Here is a 17,500-nt window from a genome sequence, read left to right on the forward strand (position 1 = left end):
AGAAAATTGAAGAATGATAAGAATATACGGAAAGTAAAAGTAAAAGAAACTACTAAAAACATTAGATACAGGGAAGAAAAAGATGTGCCCTTTGTGACGTCGAAGCCAAAATAAATATGGGAAGAAGATAAAAGGAAAATTGGCCAAGTAAAAGGTGCGACAAAGAAATTGAGAGTTTCTCTCAACGAAGAAAGCAATTGTTTCAAGCGATACTTTGGCAAGACTTGGTGTCTGGGGGACAATTTCAGAAAATCTAGAAAATAAAAGGAAGCGCTTTAGAAATCACTAGACGGAGATTTGTTGGAACGCTGTCTCAAGTGGTACTGAGCATTTTCTTTGAAAAGTCGTACCCGTTACTGGAGTCTCTTATATATTTTAATATTGATTCATAGGTTAGAAATATTATTGCCTATGATGATGCTCAAGTAAGGTTGAACTTTCAAAGAGAAAATATGGCTCTGACGAAAAACCCCTACTCTTTTATCGGCTTATTAATAAAGAAACTATCAAGGGCATTCTTCGTATAGGGTTTTACAAAATTAGCTACACTTTGCATTCTATTTTTTTCTGGACTGTTTGTACCGCTGCTCGTACAAAAAGAATTATATAGTAAACCTTTTTCATTAAACACCATTTTGCAGTAGAATGGATTGCCTTAGAGTCAGAGTTTGGGTTCTTTTTGTGGGGATAAGATTGCTAGTGTCATTCTACGTTTCACTTTTGTTTCCATCCAAAACAATCATCTAACTTCTGAGAACCTAGCATATTAGCTAAGTAAATAGAGGCACAGTAGTTTTGTATTGTACTTAAGAATTCTACCCCAATCAGGAATCAAATCACTGACCTTTTGGTGGTAAAAAATGTCATACATACAGAGAGAGAGACACTTTTGTGTATATATGTGTCTTTACATACATACACACACACACACACACACATATATATATATATATATATATATATATGTATATATATATGTATATATATATATGCATATATATATGTATATATATACATACATATATATATATATATATATATATATATATATATATATATATATATATATATGCAAACACATGTACGTTTAAAAAGTGGGAATGTTTCAGAAATGGCAGACGAAAGCAGAGAGAGTTACAAATATGAACTAGATATGAAGAGTTATTGGAAAGGAAGCCCTTAACATATAAGAATTGTGAGCTCGTTACCATACCATGCTGCTAAACACCCTTGTAGGTGTAAGAGAGGGCTAATGTTTCATGTGTTTTACCGAACAAGGAGCAATCAATTCTTAATTTAAGTTGTCAGCGATCTTTGTGTTGTTATTACGATATCACTGTATATATTTATATGTATGTGTGTATATGCTTATATTATACATGCAATATATATATATATATATATATATATATATATATATATATATATATATATATATATATATATATAGTGTATGTAGATATTCCGGTTTACAGTCAACAGGTATATGAGTATACAGTATACGTAAATCCTTGAGTAAATATGTTGATTAAAATGCTTGGTTACTTTAATAATAATAGTAGTGAAGAATCATTAACCCCCTCTCATTGTCAGTAACGGTCGTGATGTTTCATGTGAGTGATAATATGTATAAATCATATTTTTTTTCAGTCTTCCAACATATATTTGAGTGCAAAGGGAAAATGTGTCGAAGGGTGACAATAGGTTATCAATATTCCTGCAGTATGTAAATGTCATTTGAGATTTATGAGTCGTATATTCTTGAAAAGACTTGGTCTGACGGAAGGTGGGTTAAATTTATTGCTCTCTCGCTCTTCTTTCCAGAGTTTTCCCAGAACTGTTGGGTCATTAAGATTGAAAGAGACATTGAAGGAACATTGTATCTTTATGCTTTAGTTATACTCTTCGATATTCATCACGCTGTTCTTTGACTATTGCGGGATTTTTATTTTTCCACTTAATCCGTTTGATACATAAGTTTTATAATAACACTAGAGGCAAAAGCTTTCGAATATATATATATATATATATATATATATATATATATATATATATATATATATACATATATATATATATATATATATATATATATATAGAGAGAGAGAGAGAGAGAGAGAGAGAGAGAGAGAGAGTTTAATGTATTTTCTATATTGACGAGGGACTTACTAATATATCTAATGCTTGGATAGGATAGTTTTGTCCGTGTTTCAGACAAACTGGGGATGAATACCTTTGTCTTCTCGACGTAAGGGATAGTGCCGTTATTTTATATAATGAGGTACACTGTAGACATCTTTGTACTTTACCTCCGTTTTTGCTTTCTCTTTTCCATATTTGTGTCCAGTCTCTTTTAACTTTCACCTTATTGTGTAACTTTAGGGTTTTTCTTTATTTGCGTATGTCACCGAATGGCGCGGGTATATGGCCCAAATCCATAAATCCAATTGAATCCAAATATCCAATGTGACCCTAATGTTAGCATAAGAGTTACTGGTTGAATTTATTTTCAAGTTTAAAAGACTTATCAGTAATTCACTCTTGTATATGCAAATCAAGCATCACACAATATTCATGTTGAATCCTTTCTTTTAATGCTTCATTGTTTAGAATTAGATGATGCTTTACATGCGAAATTGTGTAATTTGGCATTTTGAAATAGCCGTTTTGTTTTACATAAAAGCTAATGTCTTTCTCAACAGTATTAACTGTTTCTTGTTTATCCTAAGATCATTGTGATCAAAGTGAAAACTGTACGTTATGAAACTCTTCTGGGTAAAAACAAGTTATATTCAGAACGTTGTTCCTCCTGTCCCCCCCCAAAAAAAAAAAAAAAAAAAGTTGAGAGGTAGCACTGTCAGTGTACTTCTAGCGATGCACTGTAGACATTACTGGGTGATTTTTGCAGCAGGTTTTGGCATATATATCTTTGTATTTTACTTTCGTTCCCGCCCCCTTTCCGTATTGTTGCTGTGCAGCCTCTTAACTTTGACCTCGGTGTTACTGATGGGTTTCCCTTTAGTTGAACTTGGGCTCATAATAAGAGGGCCTCGTTGGTCCCAGCGTTGGCCTATATAGCCCAAATTCGTAAATCCAATCCAAATTCAATCCCAGCCTAAAAATAAGTCTTTCGTCTACCTACTTTGATTATAGAGTAATACATTTTTTAATTAAATTCGAGGTGTTTATACAAATGGAGACAGTAACCAGTAACATCAGGGACTTATCGTCTAATCCCCCTTAGCCTTACCCTCAAAACCCATTTCTTAAAAGAAGTTAAAAACAATAATTTTTTCTTCACGAAAATAATATCTGATACCCATCGTTACCCAAATAGAATAAAATACCCAACACGTACTGGTCATAATTTGGGACTCCCCAATTCAATGGATGTCGTGCATCCTCCGGCTGTGGTGTGGCATAGGAGCTATAACTACTTGTTGCTCTTGGGGAAAAGGTAAGTAGCATTTTATGTGCAAGGATTTAGAGTTGGGTCATATGGGCCTACACCGAGGCTGGGGAGGCCATTCATTTCCATGGACGAGGAAATCCTGCTGTTGCTTCATGAAGTAAAAGTTGAGAGGTTTATTAGCAAGAAAAAAGAAATCTGGAATGGAGTTAAAATAGATGGGTAACCAGAAGGGCAACATTTGCCAAGCAAATACAGTATATTTCCCTCCATCTCTATCCACATGCAACCATGGACTGGACCATATTAATCATTTCCAGAAATAGATCCCTCGATAGATTTCCCATCACATCACCCTACTCCTATAGGGGTATTTTAAGAAATACGCATTTCTGGTCTAAAAATGAAATCGTTCTGAAGTGGTGTATGCAAAAATTGCGATTAACGTCCTGTGGACATTTATTATAGGCTTTTCCATAACAAATTTCTGATCATATAGTTTAAATGACAGGTCTTAGGAGCAACAAATGCCGTTTTTTTTTATTTTTTTTATTTTTGTCGGAAAAGGAAAAACTCATAAAATCAATCATTTAGAAGTGATGTATACAAAAAACGTAATTAACATCCTGTGGACATATATCTAAGGCACCCTCATACGAAATTAAAAAGTCATTTTGTGTAAATATGAGGGTACAAGAGCGGAAAATCTGTAATATTTGTCTAAAAATGAAAAAAAAAAATTGCAAAATTACCCATTTTGATCAAAGTTATGCCTAAAATGTGTATGACTTCCTATTGGTATTTATCTAAGGCATCTCCATACCAATTTTTAGATCATTCGGTTATAATACCAGGACACAGGTCAAAATATACATTTTCCTAGAAAATGCCCCCCCCCCCCAAAAAAAAAAAAATCGAATTATTTTATAGGTACATATAAAAAAGAAAAATGTAAAACGCACCTGGGTATATGCCCACTCGACCTTTGTGCCAAATTTCATGTCATTTGGGCCAGGAGTGACAAATCGATTTGAAGATTTGACAGGAAGAGGAGGAGGAGGGAAATAGGCTTATGAAGGGAAGCACGGAATTTTGCGTCTATGATTTGAGGTTGAGACGAGTCAGTAGGCTGAGTAATTGGTGATTTAGTGCTGATGTAAGGAACTTCTGGGCCCCACCCTCATTAATGATAGAATAAGGTTAAGAGAAATGAATTAAATTAACTCAGCAACTGACCGTTGATTACGGGGAATGAGATAGGTTAGTATAAGAAATTTAACCAAAATTGATAGGATTTTCATTTGCTGTCTGTATATTATCCTTTTTAATGGTTAATAATTTGCTAGATTAATGTCAAGAAAATTAGAAAGCTCTTCTTGCTTGAATTATTCACTAGTGAACGTTCACGGAAATATATGCATATTTTTTCGTAGTTTGTATACTCTTCACTTTCGGCATTTTCCTTCTGCGCTCCCCATGTTTTTTTTTTTATTGTTTTTTATCTTTAATTTTACTCTTCTCTTTTATCTACTCACATTTTTGTGTTTGTAGTCTTGTGTTCTGCCTTTTTTTCCATTTATGCTTTTCTTCGGCTTTCTTTTCTCTTGTTTATTTCTCTCTCTCCGATACATTAGGCTTTTTCCTTTAATTTCTGATCCTTTAACTCCATATTACAACCATTTTGCCTTTACACACCATCTTTATTGTTTTTTGTGGAAACTCAGCGTTCTTTTATATTTCCTTCCTTTCCTTCTCAGCGCCTCTTTTATCTGATTCTTTTCTCCCCTGTTCCATTTTCCCCTTTTGCCTTTATGTCCTGTTTTAGTTCATCTCTTCCTTCGCTCTCCTTTTTAGCTTCCCTTCCCAAATCAATTTCAAGCACAGTGGCAAAACACGATTAATCTGAAGTCAAGTACGAGAAACGAAATGTTGCTCTGATAAATTTCCTTGGGGAATTCCACGAAAAGTTACTTTAATAATCAATACTAAATTTTGAGGGAAAAGGATTAAATGAATGTTTGCTTGAGAGTGTGCATAGGTATTACACACAAAGGCAAAGTGATTTTGACCTGTGTGTGGGAAGGGAATGCTTTTCCGTCTGGGGATTGTACCGTTTTTGCATCTTACGTGCGGAATTTATAGTTTTTTTTGCAGCGCTTATTCATCCCCTAGCTACACTCGATTTTATACTTTCCCCTTTATCTTCATTCCAGGTTTCTTTCAATTTTGTTGTCCAGCGTCTTTTAAGTTCTATTTCTTAGTGTAACTGCATTGGGTGATGATTGGCCTCCCAGGGCCTGGCCTTATGACCCACATTCATAAATACAATATATACAATCCGTTGCCCAATGGTAGCCCATCAGTATTCTGTACAGACAAAAGAGATAAGCAACTGATAGAGAAAACGGATGATGAAATTGTTAGTTATGGAAAGGCGGGGTGAATACAAATGGAAAGGACGTCGTGGAAATATATTTTAAAGAGTTTGATTGTTATAGATAAGTGGTTTTTGAAGTTATATTCCTGAGAATAGTTGGAAAAGAAATGTTGAGGAGAAAGCTTATCAAGTAGTGTGTTAAAAGAGAGTAGATGGAGAAACGTGATAGATATGATCGTATGGATAGGAATCGTATTATTATTATTATTATTATTACCATCCAAGCTACAACCCTAGTTGGAAAAGCAAGATGCTACAAGCCCAGGGGCTCCAACAGGGAAAAATAGCCCAGTGAGGAAAGGAAATAAGGAAATAAATAAATGAAGAGAACAAATTAACAATAAATCATTCTAAAAAAAGTAACAACGTCAAAACAGACATGTCATATATAAACTATTAACAACATCAAAAACAAATATGTCATAAATAAACTATAAAAAGACTCATGTCCGCCTGGTCAACAAAAAAGCATTTGCTCCAACTTTGAACTTTTGAAGTTCTACTGATTCAACCACCCGATTAGGAGGATCATTCCACAACTTGGTAACAGCTGGAATAAAACTTCTAGAGTACTGCGTAGTATTGAGTCTCGTGATGGAGAAGGCCTGGCTATTAGAATTAACTGCCTGCCTAGTATTACGAACAGGATAGAATTGTCCAGGGAGATCTTAATGTAAAGGATGGTCAGAGTTATGAAAAATCTTATGCAACATGCATAATGAACTAATTGAACGACGGTGACAGAGATTAATATCTAGATCAGGAATAAGAAATTTAATAGACCGTTAGTTTCTGTCCAACAAATTAAGATGAGAATCATCAGCTGAAGACCAGACAGGAGAACAATACTCAAAACAAGGTAGAATGAAAGAATTAAAACACTTCTTCAGAATAGATTGATCACCGAAAATCTTGAAAGACTTTCTCAATAAGCCTATTTTTTGTGCAATTGAAGAAGACACAGATCTAACGTGTTTCTCAAAAGTAAATTTACTGTCGAGAATCACACCTAAAATTTTGAAAGAGTCATACATATTTAAAGAAACATTATCAATACTGAGATCCGGATGTTGAGGAGCCACCGTCCTTGACCTACTTACAATCATACTTTGAGTTTTGTTAGGATTCAACTTCATACCCCATAATTTGCACCATGCACTAATTCTAGATAAATCTCTATTAAGGGATTCGCCAACCCTAGATCTACATTTAAGGGATGGATTTGATGCAAAGAGAGTAGCATCATCTGCATATGCAACAAGCTTGTTTTCTAGGCCAAACCACATGTCATGTGTATATAGTATGAAAAGTAATGGGCCAAGAACACTACCCTGTGGAACACCAGATATCACATTCCTATAATCACTATGGTGCCCATCAACAACAACTCTTTGAGATCTATTACTTAAAAAATCAATAATAATGCTAAGAAACGACCCACCCACTCCCAACTGTTTTAGTTTGAAAACAAGGGCCTCATGATTAACACGGTCAAAGGCAGCACTAAAATCAAGGCCAATCATACGAACTTCCCAACCACAATCAAGGGATTTCTGTACAGCATTGGAGATTGTAAAAAGGGCATCACATGCTCCAAGGCCTTTACGAAAACCAAATTGCAAATTAGGGAGTAGACGCTTACCTTCAGCAAACCTATTAAGACGTTTTGCCAGAAGACGTTCAAAAACTTTAGATAATATGGGAGTTATGGAAATTGGGCGGTAATCAGTGGGACTTGAGCTACCACAAACACATTTACATAGAGGAGTAACATTACCAATTCTCCAACTAGTGCTAAAAGCTCCTCTTCTTGCTAACTTGCGCAAAATAACAGATAACTTTGGAGCTAAGAAACAAAGGAAAAATACCATTTGGGTCTACACCTCTATAAGCATCAAGGTCCACCAACAGAGCTTTAATCTCACGAGATCGAAAAGCTAAACTAGTTAGTTTAGCCTCAGGAAAACAGGAATGAGGAAGTTCAAGTTTTTCATTACTCTGTTTACTGTCAAAAACATCAGCCAAAAGGGTTGCCTTTTCCTTTGGACAGTGAGTGACTGAGCCATCTGGTTTAAGTAAAGGAAGAACTGTTGCATCTACACCAAAGAGTGCAGATTTAAGGGTAGACCACCATTTATGTTCCTGAGTTGTACCAGAAAGTGTTTCTTCTATGGTTAAATTGTACTCCTTTTCAGTTGAGGCATAAACTCTCTGAGCAAAAGCTCGAAGCTGAGTATAGTTGTTTCAGGTCAAATCTGATCTGTTACCCTTCCAAAGATGATAGGCCTCCTGTTTCTCCAAATAAGCACGTCTACAATCATCATTGAACCACGGTTTGTCCTTCACTCGGTACCTTAGCACACGAGAAGGGATACGCCTATCAATTATGTTAACTAGATTCTCATTCAAAGGGACAACAGGATCTACACTATTATATAATTGTGACCAATTCAAGCACAAAAGATCATGTAAAATCCCATTCCAGTCTGCTTGGGATTTCATATAAACTTTACAAGAATATGATATATCAGGGACAGGCTGCTCAGTCTTCACTAATAATGAAATCAAGGCATGATCAGATGTCCCGACTGAAGAACCAACCTTACTATTTATAACGCCAGGGGAGTCAGTGTATACGAGGTCCAAGCAATTACCAGACCTGTGAGTAGCTTCATTTATGATTTGCTCACAGCCTGATTCAGAGGCAAAGTCTAAAGCTCTTAAGCCATGGCGATCGGTAGGAGAGAGAGAACTTAACCACTCCCTATGGTGAGCATTAAAATCACCAACAAAGACAAAAGAAGCCTTTCTATCATCTTCTTGTATCTTAGCCATAACGGTAAGAAGACAATCGAAGATAGAATCATCTACAGTATGTCTGGATTCCGGTAGATCGAACACAAATAAAAGTTGTTATGCCTGCCACAAACTTTTGTTACCTGAATCTCATGACATCCACATTGATCTGGTTGAAGCTAAAATGGGGACATTATTGTTGTTTAAATTTGCGTTTTTCATAAGAAAGAATTTAAGTTCGTATTTTGTAAAGATGGATGAAAAATGGGTTAGGGTGTTACAAACACAAAAGTGTAAGAAATGTACAAAATTCAAATATGGAGTTTCTATGTCAGGCATTTTTGTTTATGGATAAAGATTCTTTGGTAAAAGAACTTTAGAATCAAGCAAAGAAGGAGATTTAGTTAGATGAAGTTACTGGACAGAAGTGGTTTATTGTGTACGAACATAAAATATGTTGTATAAGGGAATAGGAAGGAATAGTCAATGAAATTTGGCGTGACATAATGAGAATAGAGAACTTCTAAAGGATAGTCATGTGTCGATAAGTTGAGTCTTTTCAAACATAACTGAGGAGGGGCATCTCTAGATTTTACGAGAGTAGCATTGGTTAGTGTAAATTTGAGAATACTTGAGGATATAAGTATTCGAGATGTGAGGAAGCCAATTAAAAAGTTCAACAATAACAACTGCAAGCAGTTGATAGAATTACAAGTGAGAACCTGAGCTTTGATAGTGGTTGTGTAAGTGCCTGGCCAAGGTGTGTACGATAGGCCTGTTTGGGGAGAAATTTGCAAAGGAATGGAACATTTTGCCCGATAAGGAATTGCAGTTGTATACAATCTAGAAAAAATGGGATAGGTGTTCAGATCATTTGTTTGACCCGTGAAACACATTAAGCAGGTGATTCAAGTGGTTAGAACAAAACTTGAGACATGAGGCTGAGGTGAGAAAGTTGACGTGGGTGAAATGGTAGATTAGGTTGTTAGTGGGTGGCATTTGTCTTAAGTTTTGAATATAAGGAGGAGAGAGAAACTGATAAAGGGTAAGTGTATGAGAGGTGCTGAAACTGAAGGACTTATTATTCATGAAGGTGACGCTGTGTAAAGGAATAGAATATGAAATGTTTAAAGATGGTTCTTCAACAGCTAATGAATCTTCTGCTTAGGGGTATGCTATTAAAGTTTCCTTTTTCTATTTTCATTCTTGATCCTGTATTTCAGGGATATTTTGGCAGTTATTGTTATTTTCTTACACACACACACACACATATATATATATATGTGTATGTGTGTGTGTATTTAAATTTTCCGATACATCAGTCAAATTGGTTCTTTTGCCAAACAGGGGATACATCTGTTAAATAAGTTTATGCCGTTTACAAAACGTCAGAATGAGTATTATCTGATTTTATATTTATTAACGGTTGTTCCTTGTTACTACCGCTATTTTTGTATTTTTTGATTTTTTGATTATATCAAAATACCTTTCTGAGACTCTTAACATTGATACTTGTTCAACGTATTTCGTTTGTTGATGTTCCAGAGCCTGACTTTAGCTGTTTCGGTTGCCTCTCAGCCTTTTGATCAAGATGGGCAGTGTCATCTTCCCAAAGTGATCTTGGAAATGTTCATCATCCATAGAAAAGGTATTTTATTTCATACATCGTGATGGGAATAAATCATTGAATAGAAAATTCTCTCTCTCTCTCTCTCTCTCTCTCTCTCTCTCTCTCTCTCTCTCTCTCTCTCTATATATATATATATATTATATATATATTTATTATATATGTATATATATTATATATATATATATATATATATATATATGAAAGTGTAAAATCCACAGGAAACAGGAAAGGAAAAGACCAGGTACCAAGCGCTTTCGTGTATTATGTACACTTCTTCAGGGTACAAAGTGAAATAGAAAATAAAATCATACAATAAAGAAACCTACCAAAACTGAAATAAAAGCCACAAACAAGCAAAGCATCATCAATACGTTTAAATATTTAATAGTTGTTAAAAATTAATAAACAATTGTCATTTTAAAATAAAATACCAGTAATATAAAAAGCATTGAAATAAATGTTTATATTGTACTTCCTTACAATTTCATCAACAAGATGAGAGTCTAGTTTAAAAAGACCAGAGCTGAGATTTAATATTTGATTATCAAAATATTTAATAACAAGTCTCTACAGAAAGCTAAATATATATTTTATTACGACAAGAATAGGGACCCTTTTAAAAATAAGAATGTGCTGGCACTTCCTTACAATGAAAACTTTGCTTATATCAAAGACTTATTGAAAATATTAAAAGTAAATTTTGTCTTTAAAAGTTCAGAAACAGTAAAGAATGTCCTAATAAATAATTCTCCAAATTATAATAATGGCTCTATTTACATTTTTCCTTGTACTGGTGTGACAAGAAATATTTGGGTCAAACCGGAAAACTGCTTAACAACCGAATTAAACAACAACGATATGAAGTTAGGACAGGACAAATGTCTAGTGCCTTGTTTGTCTACATGAACGATTTTAGCCACTGCATTGACTGGGAAAACTCCTCGGAGATTTTATTTTGTAAAAACCTTGTTAAAAGAATTATTATTGAATCTGCTTTTATTAAATATTTTGATAATCAAATTTTAAATCTCAGCTCTGGTCTTTTTAAACTAGACTCTCATCTTGTTAATAAAGTTGTAAGGAAGTACAATACTTGTATAAACATTTAGTCCAATGCTAATTATATTGCTGGTATTTTATTCTAAAATGACAATTGTTTATTCATTTTTAACAACTATTAAATATTTTAACGTATTGATGATGCTTTGCTTGTTTGTGGCTTTTTTTTTGAGTTTTGGTAGGTTTCTTTATTGTATGATTTTATTTTCTATTTCACTTTGTACCCTGAAGAAGTGTACATAATACACGAAAGCGCTTGGTACCTGGTCTTTTCCTTTCCTGTTTCCTGTGGATTTTACACTTTAATATCTGTCACGTGCAGTTTTGTGACTGATAAGTAATTATATATATATATATATATATATATATATATATATATATATATATATATATATATATATATATATATATATATATATATATATATATATATATATATATATATATATATATATATATACTCACACATACATTGCATATATAAATATGTAATGTATCTGAGGTTTTGTATTTATACAGAGAACGTGATGGGATGTATTTGTTTATATATTCCATTGTGTCTGTACACTTAGCAGTGCTGTATTATCTCATTTTCCTGACCTCTCTACACTCTTACATTTATGGCGAAGCTCATTATTGTTATCTGGCTGCTTCGGATTTTTAATTCCTTTTAAGTTAGTTATTTTCAAATGGGAATGAATAATGTCCTTTTCTCTATATCCAGTCTGAAGAATCTTCACTACTGTATTTTGTGATACTGCCTGGTAAACCTTTGATCTTTTGTTGGTTTTTGGTTTATTTATTATTCTGTTTATGTTAATAGTTTTTTGTTTCGTATTTTTGTTAAAATTATGATTTTGACTATCTAAAAACGAGATAGTTCCTCAAACACTTGTTCCTAGTGACTATTTTGGGGTTTCAACGCAGTCAAATAATCTGATCAGTTGGATGAAACCCATCCTACACGCGTTGTCTATCTGCGATCTAACAAACGATTTATTCAGTGTAGCGTATAAATGATGGTCTATGAGGCCGAATAGCTTTAGGTTTGTTCTGATTTCCAAAATTAGGGCAGAACCAGATAAATGGGGGAGTAAAGATAAAATATTAATTAAAAAATGTAGTCTTAATATACCTCATGAATCCAAGATTTAAAATTTATCTCTAGACCTGGTTTCTGATTGATTTGATGAATGTCATAAAAGATTTTATTTTCAATAGAATTTCTACATTTTGTTTCTTTTCCTTCAGTTTCATCTCTTATTTTTATTTTATTTTCATGATTGTCCTTTTTATCACTATTTTCATTCTCAGTCGAAAAACTTTATCGAACGCAACCAAGATTTTGCCTTGTGATTTTAAGTAGTTATAGATGATGTAATCTATTTACCTTTTAATATTCGGTTTATTTCGTCCCATTCCACAATGACGTCGATCCCTTTTTCTTTCTATTTCGAGCCTTTCCCCATTCCAACAAGAGAGAATGTAAATAAAATTTCATTCATTCAATGTCAATCCTTTTTAATCTCACTCCTTTTTATCTGTCACGTGTTATCCGTGATTAGTCCGGACATTTTCCTCTTCTCTCATTCGACACTTCCGTTATTTTCGTACGCTTTTTCAGCCCCATCCTTGCATGCCATTGATAGAGTTCATCAAATACCTCAATCTCATTTCCTAATGTATATATATATATATATATATATATATATATATATATATATATATATATATATATATATATATATATTTATTTATTTATTTGTTTATTTATATATAAACTGCTTCTATCATACCATATGATCATTAAAATGTATCCTATTCCCGAGAGAAAGAGCAATAATTCTTAAACCAAGTTTGGCAGACTTTGTTAACGGATGGAATCGTTATCCAGTAGAGGGATTCCTTCCCCTCTCCGGACCCCCTTCCCATCGCTGATGGATTTGAAAGCTAATTAAACAACTGATTGACAGGGTTAAATTTTATCTCTTTCCTTGACCCCTTGTTATTATGTCTGTTGAATAATTGATCAGATGACAGAGATGATTTCATCCAATTTCTGTTCTATCGATTTTTTTAATCATTTAATTTCTTTCTGCTTTAGTGTACGAGTATGTAATATTTTCGAAATAAAGGGAATTATTTCAAGTCCCCAATTCCCATGAGAGAGAGAGAGAGAGAGAGAGAGAGAGAGAGAGAGAGAGAGAGAGAGAGAGAGAGAGAGAGAGAGAGAGAGAGAGAGAATATGGGAAAATTTAAAATTTTATACGTGAAGGCAGGATTTCATAGTTCTGATTCAGGAACGCTGACTAAGTTCAGTAGCGACTAAACTTTCATGTTGATAAGTCTTCATACTCAGAAGTTTGGAACGAAAGCAAGAAATATAGGTGTAATAACAACGAAATAATGAAAAAAGACGATTGCCTTTGATATTCATTCTATGGACCAAATGTTGCCAAGAAATAAATTCTGAAGTGAATTCTGTGCCAGTGATTTTTGCAGGATCAGTATTACGTTAGAATTTTTTACTTACATTTTACTTGAAATTTAATTTCTTTTGTATGGTTCTTGAATGTGCTCTTCATATTTAGGTCGTTCGTTTTTTTTTTTTTTCAATCCACGCACTTGTTCCTTTTGGAATTAACAACTAATTTCCGGTGACTACCCTTATCCTGCACATATTAAATACATTTGAAAGTGTCTCGTAACATTTTGAAACTTTCTAGACTTAATGCAAAGCTATTTTAATTTCTTCTTTATTGTCGATTGTTACCCATTATTATTGTTTGTTTTTTTAATTATCATTGTCCATTTTGGTAATCTCTCTCTCTCATTTGCAAAACATTTTTCCTTTCAATTTCATTAAGCCATTAAAGTGTAAAAAACAATAAAATGTGTTTACTAAATGCAATGGACAGAGCCGGGCAAGAGTTCATTATTCGGTATTTTACAGATGACTCATATTGCGGCTACACATCCCTCTGCCGCCAGCCTACCCCTTCCCTTCCTCCTTCCATAAATGAATTTGAAAGTTAATTAGGCTAATGTTTAACCCGGGGGGGGGGGGGGGGTTCTCTCTCCTTTAGCCCTATTTCTCTTGAATATTTTTATTGACTGATGGAGGTCATTTTGTTGATTTTGTTCTCGAAATTTTTTTTACACCAAGTTGAATTCACCATAAGATTCTTTTTCTATTATTACTGCACTAGTACAGTCCGTTTATTTTCGACATTACAAAGTAATTGTATTGCGTCAAATTTACCTACCTTGTCATGATACAATAGTTATGACGCCAATTCATAGAAGTCATAAAAAGTATAAAGTGATAGAAAGCCACTGGATACGCTGGAATAACTGCTGAGATGATACTTGCCGAAAATGAAGTGACTCCCAGAATACTTACAAGATTATTTTGTAGAATGTGGCGTGAGGAGGCAAAACCTGATGAATGGGAGCTAGGATTGATGGTGAAATTGGCCAAAAGGGAGACTTGACAGATTGCAATAATTACAGAGGCATCACAATTACGTCAGTTGTCATGCAATTATATAGTATGCTCATTCTACAGAGACTAGGGAGATTGATTGATGAAAAGCCGAGAGATGAACAAGCAGGATTTAGAAAAGGTAGAAAAAGTACTGACCCAATTTTCAATTTGGACATGGAGTACAGCAATGTGTAGAATATAGAAATCCACTTTTGATGACATTTGTGGACTGTGAAAAAGTCTTTGATAGTGTACACCGGCCAATTTTGTGGAGAGTCTTGCATTTTTATGGAATTCCTGTTAAATATGTAAATTAATTAAATCTGTTCATGAACATAGCAAGTACAAAGTTAATGTCAGTGAAGTCCTATCAATTGAATTTCCAGTGAAAAGTGGAGTTCTCCAAAGGAATGTTTTGACACCTATGTTGTTGAGCCTCCTCGTGGATTTTTTTAATGCATAGAACAGTTGGGGGTGGTGAAGGATTGGATTGGATTTGTAACAGGAAATTAGCTGATCTAGAGTATACGCTGTCCTTATTAGAACAACACCACAGTTATTGCAAAGCTTGCTTACCAGAATGCATGAAATATCACACGTGGTTGGACTCAATATAAAAAAAAGAAAGATAGAGATGATGAGAATGGAATATGCAATGGTAGATGAAATATCACTGGTAGGAGAATGGATTAATGAGGTGGGATCCTTTAAATATTTAGGAAACTATGATCTCTAATACAGGATCTTTAGAATTGGAGTTTAATGAAAGATTGAAAAAAGCAAATCAGACAATGGCTACGTTAAGTAAAATTTGGAAATCAAATCGACTGAAATTACATATAGAAATCAGGCTATATATATCAATTTAGTAAGATCTGTTACAATATGGACATGAGTCGTGGTATGACAATGAAACAATATCCATCAGATTTTGTAGATTTGAGAACAAAGCCCTCAGAAAAATATTGGGAGTTAAATGATAGGACAGGATTAGAAACGAAACTATAAGAGAGATTACTTTAATGCTATATGTGGATGAGATCATGGTGAGGGGTAGATGGAGATTCTTTGGGCATGCTCTTCGCATTCCCCAAGAGAGATTAGTTCACCAAACTTTCACCTGGGCTCCACAAGGCACTCGAAGAGCTGGAAGACCCAGGCCTACATGGCTGAGGACTATGAAGTGTGAAGTAGATGATGAGTGTAAAAGTATTGATATAAAAGGTCCAGATAGAGAAGATTGGTGAAATCTAACTAAAGCCCTTTTCGTCAATAGGCGTAGGAGGAGATGGTGATGATTATTTAAAAGATTTCTAAAAGATGTTGGGTGATAAGGTATTAAATTGTTTGTAAATGCTTCCATACTCTTTTAGCCCACAATATAAGAAAAGCAATATGTCCCAGATCTGACGCTTTTTTCCAATACTTTTCTGCTGCACTGTATAGAAATTGTATGTATTTTCTATATTTTTTTTATTGTAATTGTAAAGGAATTTTACAAGAACCGCGAGTCACATTTCTGAACGCTCGCATGAATTGCTCACAGAATTGTTGCCAAATGAGAGAAACTAATCAAAATAAAGTATAAGAAGCTGGACAGCCAAGGGAAAAGGGAAGGAATTGCAAATAAAGGCAGAATGCAGTGCCTTTTGTACCGCCTTATGTTGGTAAAGGCACACCGTAGACGTGTGTCAGTTCCTCTCTTGAAATCACTGATTCAATGAAATAAGGGATTTGAAAGGCTCCTTTCAAAAGATTGATTAACAGTCACATTAGCTATTAAGATCTAGCGTCACGATTACCTTGATGATCGACGCCTACTTCTAACAGGCAATAAATCGGTGTCAAGAGTCAAGATAAAATTTTCACTGTCAAAAAACGTGATGAATGAAATTTGTAGGATGCATGAGAAATTAGGAGGGCGAGAGAAAAAAAAGTAGGAAAGAAGGAAAGAGAGAGAGAGGGAAGAATGTAAGGAGAAATAAGTACCATTGAACTTGAAGGAGAGAAGAAAAACTTTGGACAGAGAGGTAGTTGAGGGGAAAGAGGGAATGGAAAAGTTGAACGAGGAGGGGGTGCCCGGGTAGAGGACCAGAGGGAGGAGTGATAGTGAAAGAGAGAGGTAGTAATAGATGGGCCGCTGGGTGTTGGAGCAATAACAAATATCCCAATCGTTAAAAAAGAATGCTTTGAAATATGTTTACGAGTTACCTATGTGCTTCTGGGTTCTTGAATTGAATATTTTACTTTTAATTGTTAGTATATTGGAATTGGAAATGATGATATGTCGCACCATAATCAAACTAGCTGTTATGCATGGCTCAGAAGTATGGGATTAAGAAGAAAGAAGGATCAAATTGTGTAGCGAACAGAAATTAAGATAATGTGATTTTTGGGGATCCTGCTGCACTTGAGGGAGGCGGAAGAAATCATGAAAAGTGATCCAGTGCTGAAGGATGAGGTTGAGGGTTCGAGTGGGATTTGGTGAAGAAGAAGAGTTTGGTCACAAGGGCCAGGCAATCTTCAACAACAACAGGGGCCAGGTAGATATTCTTGAAGAAGACTCATGAGGGCAACTTGAGCCCCTAGTTTTAGAGATGATAGTGAGGATGAAGAAGGGTTTATTAAAATTTTCAGTTTTATAAATTTGTTGTAAGAGATACTGAGATGTAGCCGGTGGAT

At 34.4% G+C, this 17,500-nt stretch overlaps 1 long non-coding RNA gene across 1 annotated transcript in view; it reads left to right on the forward strand.

Annotated features, from left to right (window-relative positions):
- The window catches only part of LOC137636761 (uncharacterized), a 126,195-nt gene that overhangs the window by 73,357 nt on the left and 35,338 nt on the right, over nt 1-17,500 (forward strand). Inside the window, exon 2 of the long non-coding RNA XR_011043212.1 lies at nt 10,188-10,290. This is a non-coding gene — a long non-coding RNA (uncharacterized lncRNA). The remainder of the gene's footprint in view (nt 1-10,187; nt 10,291-17,500) is intronic.

The sequence above is a fragment of the Palaemon carinicauda genome, chromosome 3 (assembly GCF_036898095.1).
Source record: "Palaemon carinicauda isolate YSFRI2023 chromosome 3, ASM3689809v2, whole genome shotgun sequence".
NCBI classification, from domain to species: Eukaryota; Metazoa; Arthropoda; class Malacostraca; order Decapoda; family Palaemonidae; genus Palaemon; species Palaemon carinicauda.